We start from the raw sequence: 16,802 nt of genomic DNA, 5'->3' as shown, positions 1-16,802 counted from the left end.
TTTGTACATTGCCCAGATAAGTTATATTTGATCTAGTAATCCAAAGGTGAACTGAAGGTTAGATTTAATGACACACATGACTCAAGTGCAAGTCAGTCACAAACCTTCTTACTTTCCTCTGAAATACCACCAAACCCCTTAAGGGAGTCCACTGATTATACTACCGAGGTTTGTGTGAGCCAACTAGGGTAAATAATTAGGCTGTATTTTTAATTAATATTTCAGTGCCTTCTAGCACAATGATATTTAAGCCAATGACAGGATAGAAGGATAGTGGAGAAAGTCTTACTACTGGTGAAGTCTGAAAGAACAATGAAGATTTTTGTCTAGTTGACAAAAATTATCCTACCATTTTGGCAATCCAATGTCCAAACTATCTAGTACGTTTGAAGGAAGTTTTCAATTTAACATAGGCTCTGTTTGCCAAGGTGAAAATCAATCTGTATTAAATAATAATAATAATAATAAACCCAGAGAAAATGAACAGTAGGTGCTATGTATTTCTTAGTACGAATAATTGCCAAACTTTTTTTAATCATGTGAACTTTATGGAATTAATAATTTAAACAGATTCCATAATGGGCATATTTTCATTTTTTCCCACACATTTAATAAAAATATAGGTTCATTAAAAGAGAAGCCAGTTCAGTTAAATATGAACTTTTTATTATTAAATTCAACACCTTTTACCTGTTTTTAATTGATGGAAGTATTACATATATTGCCAACCCAAGAGTTATTCACACTTCTTTAATTCAAGCCAGCTTAATTTTTTAACTCAAATAGACTGACTATTATTTAGCATCAACTGGAAATCAAATGGAGTGATAGTAAAATTTACCAAATATATTACAACACATACATTATTTCCTACATTTATTTTATATATTAAAAAATGTGATAAATCTTGAGTTTAAACTTAGCTAATCCTCACATCGCCAAAACTACAAAGATACAAATGGTCTACAAATCCTAGTCTGCCAACAATATTCTTACAAATGAGAAAACCAAGTGTTAAAAGGCTACGTCATGGCGAGGCACCGGTGGCTCACTCCTATAATCCTAGTCACTCAGGAGGCTGAGATCTGAGGATCATGGTTCAAAGCCAGCCTGTGCAGAAAATGTTCTCCTCAGCCTCTTCTCTCCAATTAGCTACTCAAAAACCAGAAGTAGAGCTGTGACTCAAAGAACCTTGAGCAAAAGGAGCTTAGGGACAGCACCTGGACCCTGAATTTAAGACTTCTGACCAACAACAACAACAATAGCTATGTCATTAGCTGAGAGCTCATGGCTTACACCTATAATCTTAGTTATCCCAGAGGCTGAGATCTAGAGGATCATAATTTGAAGTTAATCCGGACAGAAAAGTCTGTGAGAGTCTGTCTCCAGAATTAAAAAAATCAAGTAGGGCTAAAAGTCTGGCTCAAGTGGTAGAGTGCCAGCACAGTAGGCAAGTTGAGAAAACTGAAGACCCTGAATTCAAACCCTATTAGTGGGGAGAACAACAAAACAAAACAAAACTTTTGTCATTCACCACAAGACACGTAACAAGGGAAAGTTCAGAATCCAAATATACTTCGAGTTCATTTCTTCAGTAAACTTCAGATCATAGGAAATCAAGCAATGGGTTCACCTTTTGTTTTTAGTCACTGGTTGTGGGGTTTTTTGTTTGTTTGTTTGTTTTCTGCTGTTTCTCTTTTGTACCTTTGCTGGGTGAGGCATATATTAATAGCTCAATGAATATAGTTAATAAATCATTTGTATTTGGCTTCCTATTGAACTAGGCTTTTGGAACCTGTATGTTTATACATTTATGGTCAGGGCAACACTTGATGAATTATGATGACCCCTAAGATGTTGTAAGTTAATAAAGAGTCACCTGAAGCATTGTAGAAAAATCAAATTAACTCCATGTGTGCCCGGACTTGCAGATTACTATTTTCAATGGTTGGCTGTGCACAGATCTGATGATATATCTTATAGACAGCTCAATTATAACATGTCCCAAATTAAATTAAGTTTCTTCTCATCTACCTAACATGTCTCTTTACTGTCTAAACTTCACATCTAGAAATCAGGGATCCTTCCTAAATCTTTTTTTTTTTTAACTCAGTCAACTTCCTCATGGTTACAGAATTCTAACTCACCCCCCCCCCAAAAAAAAATCCTCAAAATTCTTTCTTTGCATCTTCATTGCTTTAATTCTGGCCATAGTTTTCTTTTGTCTAGGAGAATTTTTTTTCAGTCGCGGGTCTTGAACTCAGGGTCTGGGTACTGTCCCTGAGCTTTCCCCACCCCCGTCTCCACCCACCACAGACAATGGTAAAACATGAAGCCAGATGCAAGCCGTAGCAGAGAGAGATGCTCATCTCCATGGTCTGTCAGGAGACTAGGTTCATGTGGTCCAGCCATCTAATTGCTTGGTGACTCCCACCCACCCTCCACTTTGTGTGCACCCTAATATACCAACATTTCACAGGATGATCTTCTCCGAAAGATCAAGAGAAAGTTCTCAACTATAATCGCCAAGGAGAGATATTGTCAGAATCAGGCATGGTTCTACTCACCACTGAGTGGTCATCTTTTTGTTTTGTTTTGCTTAATTTTTGTACCAGAACTGGGGCTTGATCTCAGAGCCTGGGACTATCCTTTAGCTTTTACTTTGCCCAAAGCTGGTGTTCTACTACTTGAGCCACAGCTCCGCTTCTGGTTTAAGAGTGTTAACTTGTGTGTTGAGAGGGTTTCATAGTCTCACAAACGTTCTTGCCTGGTTTGGCTTCGGATGCTAAGTCTCAAATGTGGCTTCGGATGCTAAGTCTCAAATGTCAGCTTCCTGAGTAACTAGGATTACAGGTATGAGTGTCGGTGGTTATCTTTGTCCTATCCATTAATAGTAGCCCCAACAGGTACAGGAAGTTCTTTGCCACTGGAAGAACAAGGTCCACTGAGATGCAGTCCACGGTACTTGGCTTCAAAAAGTTTATTTTCAAAAGAAATTGCATCAACTCAGTTTCTAATAGCAAGGCAGGTCTGCAAGTGACTCCGCTATATCCGGCTGGGTACAGACATTTCACCTCTCCATATTCTTCCGGCGTGGAAAAGGAGGATGAGAGAGGCCACATTTAAAAAGCATTTAGCACCTTGCTTGGCACATGGCAGGCAATCAATAAATGGGTTCTGCCCTTGGTTCTGGTGTGCGAGAGTTTCCCTGTTTATAAAAAGAAAGAAAGAAAGAAGAGGAGCCACTTAAATAAAATGAATAACTGACTGGCAAAATCTGCTCCTGAGCACAATTTGGACAGATCTATTTGTCTCTGCCATACTCTGTGTGTGTATGTGTGTGTGTGTGTGTAAGATTAAAATTAAAACACACACTGTAAGAAAATAAAAGGCTCTCTTTTATTCAGCAGCACAGCACTGAGAATTACGCTTCCTGAGATATACATTTCCATGCTGACTGGCGCCATTTGTGGCCCCAGTTTTAACCAGGTGAAACCTTATCTTTAAGGAGAGGCTTGTAGAAGACAGGTGTGTCCAGGGTAAAGCTTTACTGTGAGAGTTTTGGAAATCCTGGATGGAATTGAGCAGAAAGCAAATGGTTCTTTGATAAGACTGGGACTTTTGAAATTATCCTCCTATTATTCTGTAAGAGGACAAAAGGCATGAGGCAATTTAAACAGGCCAGGCAGGAAACTATCAGAACTCCCATCGGAGGCTGGACAAGTTAGACATGAAGAAGACCTGGGCTGCATGGTAGAGTAAGGCCACTGGCTCTTACAAAAGCAACTCCCCACAGCATTGGAGTTAATGAGGCCTTCGGTTCACTTATTTTCTTTCCCAGAGATTATCCTGATCAAATTTGCATGATGATTATGGAAAAAAATTAAAATACTATTCCCAAAGATCAAGTTAATAAAGGCCTTTGAGACCTAGAGCTTCCTGAAGGAGAAAGATAGATAGATAGATAGATAGATAGAAAGAAGAAGAAGAAGAAGAAGAAGAAGAAGAAGAAGAAGAAGAAGAAGAAGAAGAAGAAGAAGAAGAAGAAGAAGAAGAAGAAGAAGAGAAAGAAAGTAAGCATTAGTAATATTCATTTAGTTCCACAAAGCTATCATGAATTCATTTCTGCTCTCTCCCCCCAATTTTTTTTTCTTATTTGTAGTCTTACATCTCAATTAAACCCTTGAGAACTTCTCTCCCTTAAGAGTAGGTAATGAATTTAATACAAATTCAAGGGGGAAATAAAGAAGGCAAGAAGAGAGTGGGAATGGAGAAGCGAAAATAAGAAGTTGTAAAATACACCTGGGGTTGAAAAGCCATTTTCTCCTCCTCCCGCTCCATGAGACTCTACCTGGCTTAGATTGAAACAGACCATCATTTCTTCTTTAACACTCAGGCCAGCCTTAGAGGTGGGTATCCATGGTGGGTCGCTTCTCTGTTGAGTAGGGATAAAGCTAATCCTTGGGGATTCTTCCTAAACCTCTTCCCCCTCTTGGTTCTCAAATCCACTGCAATTCCTCCTTTCAGTTCTCCATTTGCCCATCCTCCCCGCCCCCCTTCTGAGTCCTGATTTCTCCTATCCTAAGATCATCTCATTCTCTTCTCCATCAGAAAAGAATCTGGGCAGTTTGAGGTACAAAATCTCTCTGGGAAGCTCTTTTTGTGGGTGATAGTGGGGACATCAACAGAAGAAAATGTCAAGCAGATACGATGTGCATTCCGTGCATGTCTCTTTGTAATCCTGGCCCCCAAATTGCAGTCCAGAGCAGAAGACTGGATAGAGAGCCTCGTCCCATGGCTAAAGATGTAACTGTGAACCGCTCACAACAGAATAAGCAGAAGGAAAAGATAGCTCAACCCCCTCCCCATGTTCTATATCACAGCTAAGTTTTCTTGAGAGTTTTTCTATTTCTCTCTTTCGTATCCTTTACACAATTTGAACATCTTTGGATCATTTGTGCTGCCTCAGTTCCTTCGAACACACACACACATATGCATGTGCGCGGGTGCACACACACACACACACACACACACACACTCACACACACACACACACACTTACGTGCTGTTTATATCCAAGACCCTCAGGAAGAGTAGAATACTCTCTTCTTTTCTCATGGTATACTCAAAAGAAGTTATACAGTAAAAGGACAAACCTACGTTTATAATGGTTTTTTTACTCTGTGTGTGTGTGCATTTGTGTATGTACACACGTATACATGTGCCTCTCCTCAGAGCCTGAGTTCTGTCCCTGAGCTTTTTTTGTTTTCTTTTACTCGAGCCTAATGCTCTATCACTTGAGCCTCAGCTCCATTTCTGGCTTTTTCTTTCTTTTTTCCCCCATCCTGCAGCTTGAACTCAGGGCCTCGGTGCTGTCTTTCAGCCTCTTTGTGCTCCAGGCTAGAGCTATACCACTTGAGCTTCCAGCTTTTTCTGTGTAGTTTATTGGAGATGAGAGTCTTAAGGTCTTCCCTGCCCAGGCTGGCTTTGAACCTTAATCCTCAGATCTCAGCCTCCTGAGTATCTAGGATGACAGGTATGAGCCATGGCTTTTTCCCCCTTATGTCTTTTTTTAACTTTGTATCCAGAGTTTACCCAATATGTCTTTCAATGGCTATAGTAATCTCTTTGAAAATACAATGCCATCAACAGTGGCTGTAATACACCGTAACACACTGAAAACATTTAGGTAGCATGTGTGTTGGGCCAAGCACTGTATCACCTACATGCTAGCACAAACAGATGAACAGCTCATGCCCAGCACCCAGGCACCCAGCGGCAGGGGCAGCTCCTGGTCACCCTCTCCCAGCTAGCACAACCTGGGTTGCCCTCACCCCTAAGAAAGGGCATCCTCTTTGTCATCCATCTATCCCAGCAGGCACCACTTCCTGCCATGCAAATTTCCCCAAGGATGTTCAGGGTATCAGGATGCCAAGAGCTTATAATGGAAGAGAGGATTGTTACCTGAAAAGGCACTATTTCTAAAACAAAAGGGAAACCATTAGTGGACATTGCTTCTCGCTGTCGCTTCTGTATCTCATTAACTTTGGGGGTAATTCCATTCTCTACCACCTCCGCTGCTATCTCTCTGATTTCCACTGGAACCGTCATCATTGTGCCATTACGATTCACACCAGCAGTGCACGGGAAAGCCAGACCCCTGGGACCCCAGTTACATGGTTTCGTTGTATCAGGAGCATCGTCTATACTCACCCAAAGCCAGATGGGCCAGGCAACTTCCTATCAGGGGATGTGGTAAACACAAGTGTCAGCCTCTGCTCATACATTGCTCATGGTCAATGAATGACCCTAAAAAGCACATGCCAGCCCATGCTTATAGTCAGGAGGCTGAGTCTCGACTGGTTCAAAGCTAGCCGAGGCAGCAAAGTTCATGAGCCACTCATTTCCAATCAACCAGACAAATGCTGAAAGTAGACCAAGGGGTCAAGTGGTTAAGACCCAACCTTGAGAAAATACACACATACACACATACACGCATACACGCATACACGCATACATGCATACATGCACACATACATACATACATGCATACATGCATACACACATGCATACATACATACATGCATGCATGCATGCATGCATACATACACACATACATACATACACGCACGCATACACACATGCACACATACATACATACATACACACATACATACATGCATGCATGCATACATACACGCATACATACATACATACATGCATACATGCATGCATGCATGCACACATACATGCATACACGCATACATACATACACACATACATACACACATGCATACATACATACATACAAACATACATACATACATGCATACACTCATACATACATACATACATACATACATGCATACATACATACATGCATGCATGCATGCATACACGCATACATACATACAAACATACAAACATACATACATGCATACACACACGCATACATACATGCATACATACACACATACACACATGCATACATACATACACACATGCATACATACATACATGCATACATACATACAAACATACATACATGCATACATGCATACATACATACATGCATACATACATACATGCATACATACATACATGCATACAAACATACATACATGCATACATACATACATACATGCATGCATACATACATACAAACATACATGCATGCATGCATACATACATGCATACATGCATACATACATACATGCATACATACATACATACAAACATACATACAAACATACACACATACATACATACACGCATACATACATGCATACATACATACATACATGCATACATACATACATACATACATACAAACATACATACATACATACATACATACACACATACAAACATACATACATGCATGCATACATACATGCATGCATACACACATACATACATACATACATACATACATACATACACACATGCATACATACATACATGCATACATACATGCATACATGCATAGCTAAACAACAGCTCTGAGTCTCTCAAAGTTCAAGTCCCAATGCTGGCACACACAAAAGAAGAAATACACATTGAACCAATAACTAAGGAAGAAAGAAGGACAAGAAAAACCTTGAGGAAGTCCAAAAGGTGCCTAGAATATACAGAAACTCTCTCCTCCTCCTCTCTCTCCTCCCCCTCCTCGTCTCTCTCCGCTGCTCTTCTCCCATCAGACTTCCAGATCCAAGGTGTGTGGATAGACAGATGTTCACACAGCTCTCCAAAGAGTCCACCCTTTCTCACCCGTTGGCCCTGCTTCGTGAGCACTGCCAAACCTGCACAGAGAGACAAGCAAACCCTGGATGAAGGCCTCCCATCCATCTTCCCGGTGGTCTTTCATTTCTTTGCCAATAAGGTGGTCTGCTTCACAACACACTTCGATGTATTTGACATCTGTCATAAAACCCAGGTCGGGCAGATCTGTCTTCTGTTAAAATAAGCCATTCTGCAGAAACACGTCTTTTGCTACAAGGGACCTACCAGAAATAATTATTGACATATTGTCTGCACATCTAGCCAACCCTCTTAATGGGAGCCATAAATTGCTGGCCCTGGTGTACCCCCACTTCTCTTGGAGAAGCAAGGTAACACTTAAAGATATCCAGGAGGAGAAAGCCACCGTATTAAAATCTGAAAGGGGAGGAGGGCTTGTAGCTCAACTTGACTGGTTTCAAACAAATCTCTTCCTTTAACACCTTTCCAGAGTTAATGACTGTGGCGGTCCACAGCTGTTTCTTTGTGATGAGGCATGAATTTTCTCATAATACTACTACACGGAGATGAGTCTAATATAGTTCACCGAGATGGAAGTAGATGGAAGTTTGACAACTTTTCCCCCAAACTTCTGGGGGGTGGAACTCAGTCTTCTCAGAAACATCCAGGTAGAGGAGAATGCTGAACAGTCAGGTTCTTCTCACAGTGTAGAAATTTAGAGGAGAGGCACCAAAAGTATCTCATTCTCACAGCTATATAGAGACCTAGATCTCAATTCCTCCAAGAACGCACCAGTTGGAAGACTGGTTGCAAAATTACTAATATTGTTGCGATGCTCAAAGTTGTTATAACTCCTAGGAACATCTATGAGTCAAATACATATAACATAACACAAATGATTTAAAAAATAATATTTTATACCAGATGCTGGTGGCTCACACCTGTAATGCTAGTTACTCAGGAGTCTGAGACCTGAAGATTGTAGTTTGAAGCCAGCCTGGACAGAAAAATCCATGAGGCTCTTATCTCTAATTAATGACCAAAGTAAAAACAAACAGAAGTGGAGCTGTGACTCAAGTAGTAAAGTCATAGACTTGAGCACAAAAGCTTAGGGACAGCAGCCAGGCCCTCATTCAAGCCTCAGATGATAGACAGACAGACAGACAGCTATAGATAAACTGCTTCATCCTTGCAGAGAGAACATAGCTGGTCTTCCTGAACAAGAAGGAAGAAATAGGCTGAGTTTATAAAAAGAAAGAAGCCTCTAGAAATATGTGATAGCTTCTATCTAATTTTGTTCAGGATAGGATCTCCTCTTTGAAAATATTTGCAAATACTTCCCTGTAAAGGGACATTTTTAGAAGAGATCACAGCTTCAAGCTGTGGCTCTGTGGTAGAGTGCTTGCCTTGGATGCATGAGGCTATTTAGGATAGATGGAATTAGGAACGTTTAGACTTGGGGCCAACGTGATGTGCAAGCAGCCCATGTAGCTATTTAGGGAGAGACATACTAGAGAGAAGCTGTTGTGTAACAAATAAACACCAAGATGTAAAACCATAGGTGAGCTGGTTCAGAATCCTTGGAGTCAATTAAGAGTAGCCAAAGATTCAGGCTCCGGTGTAATCCTAGTTATTCAGGAGGCTGAGATCTGAGGATCATGATTCCAAGTCAGCCTGGGTAGGAAAGTCTGTGAGACTCTTATCTCCAATAAACCACCCCAGAGCCAAAAGTAGAGCCACAGTTCAAGAGGTAGAGTGCTAGCCTTAAAGCAAAGGATCCCAGGAACAGCACTCAGGCCCAGAGTTCAAGCCCCAGGGCCAGCAACAAAAATAAATACATAAATAAATAAATTGCCAAACGTTTATTCTCTGGAGTCTAAGCAAATTGAAGCATCTGGTTTCTCCAACAGGACTTTTATTTAAATATTGATTTGATTTTTTTAAAAAAATACCTCCCATAGACAAATAGTAGGCACGAGAAAATAATATTTCTAGCTGTAAACTTCTTTCTAGGCCCTTCTTTCGCCCAACCCTCAAAGAGATGTCAGGCATCTTTGTCTCCTGGCCACCATGCTTAGAGGAGACATGGACCACCTCATTTAAACTGGAATAAATTGTTGAAAAAAATACGAAGTGTCTAAGAGTCCTCTTCAGCACCAGGAAACCATTTCTCATTGGGACGTGGCACAGCAGTCTCTGAAGAAGAAACGCGAACAGCACAGTTAGGCTGTTAAACTGGAAACGAAGGCAGCCGTTGAGAGAGATGCTCTCCCAGGACGCAGATGAGAGATTAACTCAATGAGAGCAGAGGAAATCGCCTCTTACACCTTGTCCAACCCACTCAACCCAAACCACCCCCCAAAAAATATCTGTCAGTGGATTTAAAACAAGGGGAAGCGGCTTATTTTACAAGCAAATAACAACACCGGGGGTTGAAGATGTGAAGATAAGGTTAATATAGCTCGTGTTTCTAACTATGAGCGCATCAGTGGCAGGAATTAAAAAGAAAAAAATAAAACATCACCAAATAAAAACAAAACAAAGAAAGTAAAGGAAAACACAACTGACAATGACAACTAACTCAAAATGCTCTGTAGTGAATGTCTCAGACCCCTAGGTTTGAAAGGCAGGAGTAGTTCTTCTTATGTCAAAACAGGCATCCATCTTGCATGAACTGTGAAACTGGCATCATACTTCTTGTTCAAACATGTCATCTATTCCTGAACTGAGCAGAAGAACCATCTTCTAACACTGTAGTCACTCCCATAAATGACTCTTCAAGACAGGCCACCAGCACGGGTCTGAGATCTGTAGGAGTTCCTTCGCAGGGATTTCCTTCATAAAGTACCTCAAATGGTGTAAGGGTATTCCAGGACAAGTCACGGGTTTTCTTTTTGCACCAGCAGCCAGAATTGGTGGATTGGCAGATGACTGACCATTAAATCCTCTTCATCATCAAGACTTTTATGTTTTCTTTTTGTGTGCTTTTGTAGAGGGAATCTATTACTTACATTTCAAAGTAAGCTAGATAGACATAGCAGAGGTGCTGCAGAAGAATTAGTTCACCTTCCTGCCAGATTTGGACCTATTTTGCCCCATTAGGCCTATATTGGGTGGCTCTCTTCATATAACTGACAATATATTGTTGCTGTTTGAGAAATGGCTCAACTCCTTTGCACAAATCAAAAGTTGAGCTCTGATCATGGGGACTGCTCCAAAAGATATTTGCTATCTACAGGCAAAGCACACACACACACACACACACACACACACACACACACACACACACACACACCCCTAAACAACCTCCTATGTACAAATGCGGGTTTCCTTTTTCACTTGTTTTCATGGTATTACCTCTCAGGGAAGGCCTATAAAAACTTTGATATACTTTTGGACATCCTGGGATCCATACCGACGCTCATCCTTCTCACACTGAGTCCCCTACACAGTAAATGACAGCAGCCTTCCCCTGGATTTGCTGATAGTTAAACTCACAAACACCGCACCCTTCCTCAGTACTGTCATCATCTGCTTAAGCCTAAATTGTGTGCCTGTAGGTGAGAAAGACTGGATCCTATTACCCCCGATTGCTGGCGATAATATTTCTGCACCCATTCTTAATCTTCTTACGTTTCTTCTGCACTTTAGCGGTGTTTAGCCTATCTTTTTTTTTTTTTTTCCTGAAAACCAGGTCCAAATGTGCCTTAGGTAAAGAAAGATTCAATACAGTGTTGGAGGAGATTATCTAGGAGTAAGCTCTAGGAGGAATATATCAGCCTTGCTCAGCCCCGTCTCTCCATAAATGCACCTTTATAAATGTCCCAAGGGTAAACTGGGTGACTTGAGGTCGTTTCAAACCATCTGGGAGAAGGTATGGGGGGACGGAGGGTGCTGGGGAAACTCTGTGTGAATACTCCTGGAAGATATCATGAAAACAAGAACGTGACACACCCCAAATGACTCCAAACCACTCACTTGTTTATCAAAGCCCACACTACTCATCATCCTCTTCTACTTCAAGGAAGTCGGGTTTGGCAAGGACCCTGAGCTCAGATCCACGTTCCTGCCTCAGGGTGAGCTCCAAATCCCCCCCTCCCTAGCTGGTTTTTGGCAATTGGGAAACTAACCATGACTGAACATCCATCCATCTTACCGTCCTCAATGAGCGAGGACCAAAAGCGAGCAGAGAGGCGGGGAGCAGAGGAGAGCGGGCTCACGGGGGCTGGAGGGGAGGGGACCAGGGAGGCGCCTTGTAACCGTGGACAGGCCAGTTGGGCAGGGTAGAGAAATGTTGGAGCTCTAATGGACAGCCTGAGAATTACCATTAGTAGAAATGTGTTAGGCTGGAAGTTTAGCCTAGGAGAAAAGCATAAGGTTCAGGTTACATCCTTGGCAACGCAATGTTAATAATAATAATCATACTAATCATAATAATGCTGTATTATATACTTGAAGTTTGCTAAGAGAGTAAGTCTTCGGTATTCTGGTCACAGGAAGAGCATAGTGAGGAAATTCCACCTGCGTGCCTCAACTGTTCAACCCTTATTAATTTCTCAGTAAAACGGGCTGTGGACAGTGGATATTAGTAGAAAACTAAGCCCCTAAAAACAAGAGCCTACGACAGCTACTCGGGATGTGACAGTGCCCCCCCTTCCTCTCTTTCCTCTCTCTTTCTCTCTGTAGCTATTTCAGATCAAGCAGCTATTAGTTTTCAAGATCGCCAGCAAATTGATTCCCCTTCCCAAGCCACTTTCTTCCAAGGCTGCAATGTTCTTATATCAATAGAGACTCAGACTTTGCAAGTGCCAAAAGTCCCTTCCTAAGGAAGGTGTTGGTAACTCATGCCCATGACCTTAGCTACTCAGGAGACTGAGTTCTCAGAATCATGACTTGACGCCAATCCAGGCAGGAAAAGTCCCTGAGCCTTGTAATGCTAATTAACCAGGAAAAAGAAAATATGGAAGTAGAGCCATGGTTCAAGTGGTAGAGCATTAACCTTGAGGAAAAAAAAACAACAAATAAGCTAAAGGACAATGCCTAGGCTCTGTGTACAAGCCTCATTACTGATACAAAAAACAAAAAACAAGTCCTTTCTAAGGTGGCTTTGAAAACTTGGGATGCAGTTGAGTAATGTGGTTCATGATTCTCATTTTCCTTAAAATATTAATTAAGAAAACAAATGAGAGCTTTTCCTGAAGGACTTCTCCGAGAGTTAAAGGACTAGCCCTGAGATGCCAGACATATGGCTCTTCCCTCCTGATTAACCCACATCTGCCATCAAATTAAGACAGCACGCTCCTAGTGATGAGCTAGCTCTTACCTATCTTGCTTTTTTTTTTTTTTTTTTTTTTGGTGATCTGGCTCTCGTTGAAAGGCAGCCATTTCTCCTGCCTGGGACTGATTAAATAGAGACTAAACCTGGTTCTCTGCAGAGATTCTAAAGGCTCCCCACTGTGCATGCCTCAGCCCGACTCCTGCAGACGCCGGCTTCCATTTTCCATCTGAAGATGAGGCATCCTTGTTTGGTGGAGGTGCTATCTTTTAATCATTCGGTGAATCACTCTGGTGGGAGGGGGCACTGCTCATTTGGTACCCCAGGGCCGCCCTGAGGAAGTTTTCTTCTTATCATGGGTCCAAAGTTACAACTTTGAGTAGAATCCTGTGACTTTAGGTTAAATAAAAAGTCTTCATGGCTCCTATCACACTACAAGAATGTCCTTTAATTTACTTATTTTCTGTGTGTGCCAGTTCCTGGGGCTTGTACTCGGGACCTGGGTACTTTCCCTTCACTTTTGTTTGCTCAGAGTTGGTACCCTTCCCACTTGAACCACAGCTCCACTTCCAGCTTTTGGGTGGTGAATTGGACATCAGAGTCTCTTGTAAACAGGAGACTAAAAGCTTCATTGCTACTAAGAAGCCCTCCAACCGTTTATCGAGTAGGAGTCCTTAGCATTTCCTTACGCGGTGTGGATATTTGTCATTTGTGGTCTCCAACCATCCAAACACCCTTCTCAGTTGGCTATTTGGGGCCTTACTTTGTGGTACGTGAGTGAGAGGTTAGGGATGGTAAGTGGCAGCCACATCCACACAGCTGTGGGGGTAGGAGGCGCGTCTCTAACATAAGCCAGGCCCAAGCGCCTGTCCTTTGACCTGTGCCATCTTTCTTGTGCTACCTGGACCAGATCTCAAACTGCTAAGTGCCCACGACGCTTCTTCGGCTTTTATCACCTTGTTCCCATTCTGGTTTGCCACTTCAGATCTTTCGATGTTTTGACTGATAAGCATGACAGTTCCACTTGCATCGTGTAGAACTCAAGCCAGACGAGGCCACGCACCCTGCCAAAACCTTAAGCCAGTCCCCCCCCCCCCGCCCCCCCCCCGTGGTAACAAGACAGCCTGAGACCTGGAGTTCCACTGAGCTGGGTACAAATCCTGGCCCCTGTTGCTTCGTGGGATTCTCTATTCATTGCACTAACTACACCATCATTCTTTCCTTCTCATCAGTCTCTTCTTGGTCCACACTCAAGTGTTTACCCCATTCCCAGCATCAGTACAGTCATATGGCATTGAATATGTGTGCGATAAAATTCTTAGTAAATCGGGTAGAAATATCTCAGCACGTAGCACAGTACCAAAGGACAAGACAGATCGTCATGCTGTCTCAGAATCCCCTGCCATGCTTGATGTTAGTTTTAGGCATCTCACTATGCCTTTTAAGGAGCTAACCATTTGGAGCATACTGAAGCATGGGGAATCAAAAACAAGCAAATAGAAAATAGGCTGAGGGCATAACTCATGAAAGGTGGGTAGATGAGGAAAGGATGGATATGGATAGATAGACAGACATGGTTAGGTGGAAAGATGATAGATGGACAAACAGAGAGAGAGAGAGAGAGAGATAGACAGACAGACAGACAGACAGATAGATAGATAGATTCATACATACATACATACATACATAGATATATAGATAGATATAGAGAAACAGATGAACAGATGGATGGATAGACGTAAATAAAGGAAGAGGGAGAGAAAGATAGATGATAGGCAGACAGACAGATAGACATAGACATGCATAGATGGAAAGACAGATGGATACACACAGATACACAGATGGACAGAGATAGATAGAATACAGGGTAGACAGAGATAGCTAGGCAGACAGACAGATAGATAGACAGACAGACTGGCAGGCAGGCAAATTGTGATGTTATTAAGTAGCTTGTAAAGGAATTCAGGCTAGAGCACACTGAAAACGATAAATGATCCTTGTTTGGTTTTCAATAGTCTCAGAGCATTTCACTCAAAACCATCATGCAAAACTTTTCATCTTTAAAAGACAGGAATAATGAAATTATAAACAGAGTCCTTTTATAGGAAATTCTACAGTGCAGAATCCAATATAGTTAAGAAGCATCAGAAAGTTTGTCCTGGATTTCCTATCTGCCTCCCACTGCCTGCTCAGGGCCTAAAGGGTCCACCGGATCCAAGACTGCATGGAGGACAGGTCGATCTGCAATGCAGGTACAGCACTGTGTCCATGAAAAGTTATAGAGTATATTTTCCTCTCTTATCTAAAACCAGACATACTTGATACTTGGCCAGAATTGCTCCAAGTAGGTTATATCTCCATTTGACTTTGCAGTAAGTACAAAGAGAAAAAGCTTGGAAATTTATAAACAAAAGTTTCTTCTTTGCTTCAGAGTTCAAGGTAAAAAGTGGGGAGAAAAACAGAAAAAGAAAAACTTTGACTCTCAGACGTACCGCAGCTTGAATGTTACAGGGGCATAAAATATGTTTATTGTTACTGGGGCTCAAAATTTCCATCCTCTTCCACCGGAACACTGATCTGCCGTGCACAAAAATAGCAGCAGCAACATCGCCAGAGAGATCCAATAACCTTAACACAAAGTAAATATGAACACAGAAAAGAAACGTAACCTTTCTAAAGTTCTCCGCATGCAAATACCATGAAGAAATCACCCACTACCGAATGCTCCCACACGTCTCCAATATCTGCACCCCTCCCCCACGAGACATCGTGGCAAGCTTATTTTGATCTCTCACAGACCTTCTTAAATCCCCACTCATTCTGTGATAGCTTCTGTATGTAGAGCCATCATCTAGAGGTAGTAAATGTTTTAAGAGCCCAAAGAGTTATAACTACACAATCTCTGTCTCTCTGTCTCTGTCTCTCTTTCTCTTTCTTTCTTTCTCTCTCTCTCTCTCTCTCTCTCTCTCTCTCTCTCTCTCACACACACACACACACACACACACACACACACAAACTTTTTATAAAACTTTTGGGCCTATTTTTACCTATTGAGATCAAATCATTCTTTTATACTTAAGACATGGTCCAAAGTAATCTATTAAAATAAATGGTGATGAGCTGGGTATGTAGCTCAGTGGTATAGGCCCAACCCTCAGCACTGAAGACAGACAGACAGACAGACAGACAGACAGACAGATAATGGTAGATCTGTGATAGATGATAGACAGGTGGTAGGTATAGATAAGATGATAGATGATAGATAGATATAGATAGACTGATCGATCAGACAGAGAGACAGAAAGACTAGACAGACAGACAGCATTTGTTGAAGCAATGTGCTCAGACTTGAGGGACATACAAACCCCTTCCATGCTAGCCCACCCACTAACATTGCTGTGCACAAGTGTACGGTTTATGTCAGGGCTATTTTGTCTTACAGTATGGACTGAGAAGAAGTTTGGAGCAACTCTAGCTGGAAAGGTGTGGAATGCCAGGTGGGTAGAAGATGATGTGTATTTTTCACACAGTGGAGGAAATGAGGGAGGGGTAGAAGAGGAGAGAGGAAGGGAGGGATGGAGGGACATAGAGAGTAAACAATGGGGTGAAACTTAAAGGAAAATATGGACACATATTTTTAGCATTTTTAAAAGCCTACATCTGTGGAAATAATCCATAAGTAAAGAAAAATTGTACATATGTCAAATTCAACTGCCTACATATATTAGTAACACAAAACACACTAAGTCTTTCAGGAGGTCCAACTTTCAAGATAGTTTAAATGACC

General features: G+C 41.7%; 1 long non-coding RNA gene across 2 annotated transcripts in view; it reads right to left on the bottom strand.

Annotated features, from left to right (window-relative positions):
- Positions 1-15,520: 15,520 nt before the first annotated feature.
- The window catches only part of LOC122123944, a 33,746-nt gene continuing 32,464 nt past the window's right edge, over positions 15,521-16,802 (bottom strand). For both annotated transcript variants that reach the window (XR_006150470.1, XR_006150471.1), the window contains exon 6: positions 15,521-15,643. This is a non-coding gene — a long non-coding RNA (uncharacterized LOC122123944). The remainder of the gene's footprint in view (positions 15,644-16,802) is intronic.

This window comes from Dipodomys spectabilis, unplaced genomic scaffold, assembly GCF_019054845.1.
Source record: "Dipodomys spectabilis isolate Male_0828 unplaced genomic scaffold, ASM1905484v1 ptg000233l, whole genome shotgun sequence".
Lineage (NCBI taxonomy): Eukaryota > Metazoa > Chordata > Mammalia > Rodentia > Heteromyidae > Dipodomys > Dipodomys spectabilis.
Note: the sequence above shows the minus strand (reverse complement) of the source record. Positions and strands in the feature narration are given on the sequence as shown.